This window comes from Tupaia chinensis, unplaced genomic scaffold (genome assembly GCF_000334495.1).
Source record: "Tupaia chinensis unplaced genomic scaffold, TupChi_1.0 Scaffold143795_1, whole genome shotgun sequence".
In the NCBI taxonomy this organism is placed as follows: domain Eukaryota; kingdom Metazoa; phylum Chordata; class Mammalia; order Scandentia; family Tupaiidae; genus Tupaia; species Tupaia belangeri.
The window spans coordinates 293,172-298,899 of record NW_006203645.1 but is presented as its reverse complement, the minus strand read 5'-3'; the positions used below and the strand labels follow the sequence as shown (position 1 = coordinate 298,899).

Here is a 5,728-nt window from a genome sequence, read left to right as displayed (position 1 = left end):
ATTTTTTAATTAATTAATTTACATTCATTCACTGAGCATTGTCACAGCATACAAAATGTGATTTCCCATCCAGAATATACTGCATAGTGGCTTAATCATATCTGTTATCATCAATAATTTTCCATTTCTAGTTTTATATATATATATATATATACATTCCTCCTGTATTTCTCATCATATACCACTTCCCACCCTCTTCCCACATTATCACATTATCTCAGGTGTCCACAGTTGTTTTCTATTCCTTTTTCCCCCCACATTTTATTGATTTACAAAATTTCTTAAATAATCTAACTACTTTCAATAGCAAGTTCAGCTGGTATATACATATCTGTGAACACATGTCTGACTTTAGGCATGAAACTCTGAGTAGAATGAATATACTATAAGGTAGCAGCCAGCTGATGCTATATAGCTTACTATGGTCATTACTTAGGTATTTTTTTACTATATTTTTTAATTTCAAGAAAAGCAATTTTAGCTTTAATAAATCAAAGAAATGCTAAGAAACTACTCAAAGCCAGGAAACAAGTTAGAATTCTGTTCAAATAATAGGTACATGAACCTATTGGCAGTTCAAGACAGGACAAAAATTTTTAAAACAAGAACAGAGCCTAGAAGAAAATCAGCAATATTTTAGTCAAAAGTTATAAAATTCTATTTCACCAGTTCAGCCTCATGTACTTAATCTATCTTCTGTTATGGTTGATCTTCCCAATTAAATGCTGGGGTATAATATTCATCTCCAGACTTGTCCCTATGATTAAGTTGGCCATTTTCTTAGTTTTTGAACTCTTATTTCTGTGTGACTATATTTAATTTTCCTGGTATAGGACTCCCTGCAGAACTTCTTGGAGATCTGGTGCTGGTAAATTCTTTCAGGTTTTGTTTAACTGAGAACGTTCTTGTCTTTTCTTCCCATATGAAGGATAATCTTGCCGGATATAGTGTTCTTGGCTGAAATTGTTTTTTACTCAACACTTTGAATATGTTTTCCCATTCTTTCCTCCCTTGCATTGTTTCCGATGAGCGGTCTGCTGTTAGCCTGATGGGAAATCCTTTGTAGGTAACTTGCCGTTTCTCTCTTGCCAATCTTAGTATCTTGTCTTTGTGGTTTTGGTCAATTTGGCTATAATGTGTCTTGGAGAAGATCTTCTTGGGTTGATTCTATTTGGGTCCTTTGTATTTCTTGGGACTGGTTCTTTGAGTGCCTCTCTAGGTTCAGAAAGTTTTCTTTCAGGATTTCATGGAATAGATTGTCAATGCCCTTATGAGTCTTTTCTCCTTCTGGGATACCAATTATCTGGACGTTTGGATGTTCGATGGTATCTAGTATTTCTTGTACATTACTCTCATTTTATTGGGCAACTTCCTTAGTCTTCATGGTGGATTTTTTAGACCAGTGATTCTGTCTTCTACATTTGAGATTTGATTTTTGCTATGATCTAGTTTGCTTTTAATACTTTCAAGGGAGGTGTAGACTTCCTGTACTATAGCCTTCATCTCTAACAGGTCCGTTTGATTCTTTTTTAGAGTGTGAATTTCCTCTTTAAGATCTTGCAAGATGGGACCAGCAGTTGGCGTAATGGCTATGTTCCTGGACTCCCATGTAGTCGACTGTGGTTCGAGTCCTGGACCTGGTGGCTTAAACTCACGCCATGCACGTCTGCGTGTGTGCCCAAGATCCCGAGAGGAGAATAGAGGAAAAGGGATTGCGGCATGGCCATCCCCCTGGGGGGTGATTTCTCGCTTTTTGTCTCTCTGTTTCTGTCTGGCTGGCGAGCGCACGTGCTCTATAGAAAAAACCTCTCCAAAAAGAAAAAAAATAATAATCAAAATGAAAAAAGATGTTAAAAGGCACAGTGTGAGACAGAGAGAAATGGAGAAAAGGAGACAAGAAGCACTACCCACTAGAAATGAGTGTGGAGGGGGAAGTCTCAGCAGAAAATCTTCATTTTAATTCCCTGAAGGCAATATTTCACAGCTGAAATTCAAGATCCATGTGAGCAACTTTTCTTTATTTAAAAAACAAAACTGGGAGCCACTGGGTAGTATGGTGGTTGGGGCACTAAACTCTGACATGGATGACTGCGGTTCAAGTCCCCGACCATGGCTTGCTTTCTCACTTTCTCTGTCTCTCTGTCTCTTTCTGGTGCATGTGCCCTAGAGCAAAAAATTTTTAAAAGATAATAAATGGTATGGTGGCTAAGGCATTGGATTCCCACATGACCAACTGAGAATCAAACCCTAGACCCAGAGCTTCAATCAGGAAAAAGGAAAAAAGGGGCCGAGAAAACAGAGACAGAACAGGTTAGGCTCTTGTGAGGCCCAGAGAGAAGCCCCAGGGAACTTCATACCAAAGAATGCCTAACCCAGAGCCCAGTGGTCTGCTATGTGCTTGTGCAGTCTTTGCAATGTGCCCTCATGTCTGTCCGAAGTCCCCTCTCATGCCTGATCCCATTTGTTCTCCCAGCCACAGCAGGAACCCATCATGACAGGGATCAGTTTCCTCATTCTTTAGACAAGCAAACTGCTCAGAGAGGAAAATTGACTTGTCCTTATATGCAGTCTCAATTCTCAGGGCCTTTCCCTGTTAAAGTCAGCTTTCATTGCGGTCATAATGGAGGGGGAGGTGGACGTCATGCTCTTTACCTGAGTAGGCTGGACAAGGGCTATCTGGGTGGTGCTCACACATGCCAAGGTAACCGTCGGGAGCAGGGCCATGTTGTTACCAGCATTGTTAACCCTAGCAGCTGGCATTAGTGGGCACTGTGCCAGATACTATTCATAGTAGTTTTATGCATATTAACTCATTTAATCCTCACAGTAACCCTGCATGGTAGGACTGTTCTTATCATCCCCATCCCACAGACGACAAAGGAACTGAGCACGGAGAGGTTAGTCAACTGACTTACTGACGTTACAGACTAGTTAAGTACCAGCACTGGCTTAGAGCACAGTCTGCCTCTGCTCATTCCCACAGATGGAATGGCCATCACTCCCCCTCCTTGGGGAGTTACTCCAGGACAAACACTGGCTTCCATCCAAAAGAATACTTAACTTTTTGTTAAGTATTTTGGCTAAAACCTGGGACCTAAACAAACCAGTGAGGTTTACCACGTCAATCTCCACAGCTGCTCCCTAGCTAAAATGTCTCCCTCTCAGATTGTCTGTTCTTTGACTCCTTTGAAGACTCAGAAGCTGACAGATCCTGTCAGTTAAGTGTCCAGAGTAGCAAATGAGCCTTCAGTCATTCCTCCAAGAACAGTGGGCGCATAGTCTAACATGCTCATCTGGAAAGGCAATTACATAGGCCCCCTCCAGCTGCACGCACCCTTGTGCAGTTCTGAGCCCTGGGGACATCACTCCCAAAGGGCTTCTGGAGTGCTAAACATTATGGAAAGCCATGTCTGGTTAATAGTAAAAACACCTGAGAGCTAAGAACTATTTTAAAAGCTGAAATCAGATACTGGACAAGCTGAATTTAAATAAAAAAAAAAAAAAACTGCTGTGATCAACAGTGGTCGCTGCATAAAACTATTCATTTTTACCTGAACACATGAGCCACCTTCCTGGCAACTCTTCTCCAGCATATTATAAAGTGAATAAGCAACAAAGCCTTGACCAGAAGAGCCCTGAGCCCAGGGCTAAAGAGACAGCTGGACACGTTAGGATTCTCAGCAGATCAAGAGCGGATGTTCTCCTGGAGAACAGACGTTGTTACTGACCTTGAGGATCATCATGTCCCCTGAACAGAGAGTCATAGTCTTCATACCAGAACTGATTTAGTGGAAGCTATGCTCACTGAAAGCTGAACTAACAGCTTTAGCCAGTTCCTGGGCTTCCCAGTGAGTTCTCTGCCCACAGAGCAGAGGGTGTGGGAGACGCCTGGCATCTGAGACGGAAGCTGAATTACATAAGAGTACTGCGCCACCACCCTAGCTTCACGTAGTTGAGTTTTGGGAAATGTACATAGTCAAGTAAAGGGATGCCACAGTTTGTCACTCTCCAGAAAAATAAAGGAAGACTCAGGTAGGATGGCTGAGATCAGCCTTTGAGGGAAGGAAGGGCCTGCGCCAAGCACTGCAAGGAGCTTTTGCACTCAGGATGACTTTCCATTTGGGGGGCTGTAAAATCAGCCCCGGGCGCTGCTGCTCTCTGCAGCTCCCCATAGACTCACCACCAGTAGTCACCACTGCAAGATTATGAACACGGATGCAGCTTTTCTATGGGGCTTCAAAATAGTTGCAATCAATTAGTTTGGGGGGCTGTCCCTGTTGCAAATAGTTTAAGCACTGCACACAGGAAGCAGACTCTCTCATGACCAACTAGGGTTTGAGCTCCAGTCCATCAGCTTGAAAACCATGAGCATGTGCACATGTAGGCATAACGACACTGACAGAATGAAGACTTGGAGAGAAAAAAGATTAGGGCATGATCAGGTCTCACTGGGGGTGGGGAGGTCGTGCTTTCTTTCTTGACTCCACATACACCCTCTGTCCTGTTTGGGAGTGCAGGTGGGATAGAAACCATCAGATAAACACTAGACCTAAGTGTAGCCATCATCCCCCTGCCACCACCTCTTTCTAAGCTCCACTCAGCTTCACCCTCTAGCATAACGATCTCAGTAAAATATAGCTCTAACCTTTGCCACTCTTAAAACCCTGTGGGTACCGATCACATATCTAACATAGACCAAAATCCTTAGCAGTGTTGGGCTACTGGACCAGACAAAACTGGGTTTGAATGTTGGTCTCTCTGCAAGTTATTCAGGCTTTATGAACCTACTAAAATTGGCCCGATGAGGACTTAATTATGGGAAAGCACATGGTATACAGCAGGCCTTCAACAAATGTCGGCTCCTTTCAGTGTGACCCAGCCTCCTTCCCCTACCAAATATACAATGATTCAACCACTTTAATTACTGACATTTTTGCACAAATGCCCCATTCTCTGCTCATGCCAGTTCTGCTGCCTACAATGACTTTCTCTAGTTGGTAAACTCCTAATTATCCTTTAAATCTTGGTACAAATACCAGCCTTGTAAAGCCTTACCAAACCACCACAAATGGTAGTTCCCACATCTGTCCGCAGAACACCTGGCTCCTTGCTCTTGCACAATCCTTCTCACACTGCACTAAATGTTCACACATCAGCCTGTTCCACACACATCAGCCTGTTCCACAAGTCTGAGCTTTTTTTTTTTTTAATAGACCATAGATTAGTTTATTTTTAAACCCATCATGCCATGAATTCATAGGGAATAGGTTCCAGTAGCTCAGGCTCCTTTCCATTGGTTCTCACAAAGTGTGCTTCTCTAGGTAGAGCAGGCTGGTGCTTTAACTGAACCCGGGTACCTTCCTCTTCGGCTTCTTTTTCTGGTCAGTTTCCTTCACATGTTTTAGGAAGTTATCTCTGTTTTCTTAGAATGCTTAATATACTCAACATGCACATTAATTCTCTTGTCAAGAATCTTGCCCTTAACTTGTTTACAACAGTGCCAACAGCATGCTGGGTAACATTGTAGACTTCCAGTTTTGCCATGGTAACATTTGTAGGGAATTCCCTTTTTTTCTTTTCTTTTTTCTTTTTTTTTTTTTTGAGAGAGGTTTTTGCTATTGGGCGCGTGGGCTCACCAGACAGAGACAGAAAGCGAGAAATCACCCCCCAGAGGAGATGGCCACGCCGCAATCCCTTCTCCTCCATTCTCCTCTCGGGATCTTGGGTA

At 42.7% G+C, this 5,728-nt stretch overlaps 1 protein-coding gene across 5 annotated transcripts in view; it reads left to right on the top strand.

Moving 5' to 3' along the window:
* INVS (inversin) overlaps nucleotides 1–5,728 on the top strand; it is a 196,073-nt gene that overhangs the window by 183,103 nt on the left and 7,242 nt on the right. The gene's annotated exons all lie outside the window — the stretch shown is intronic.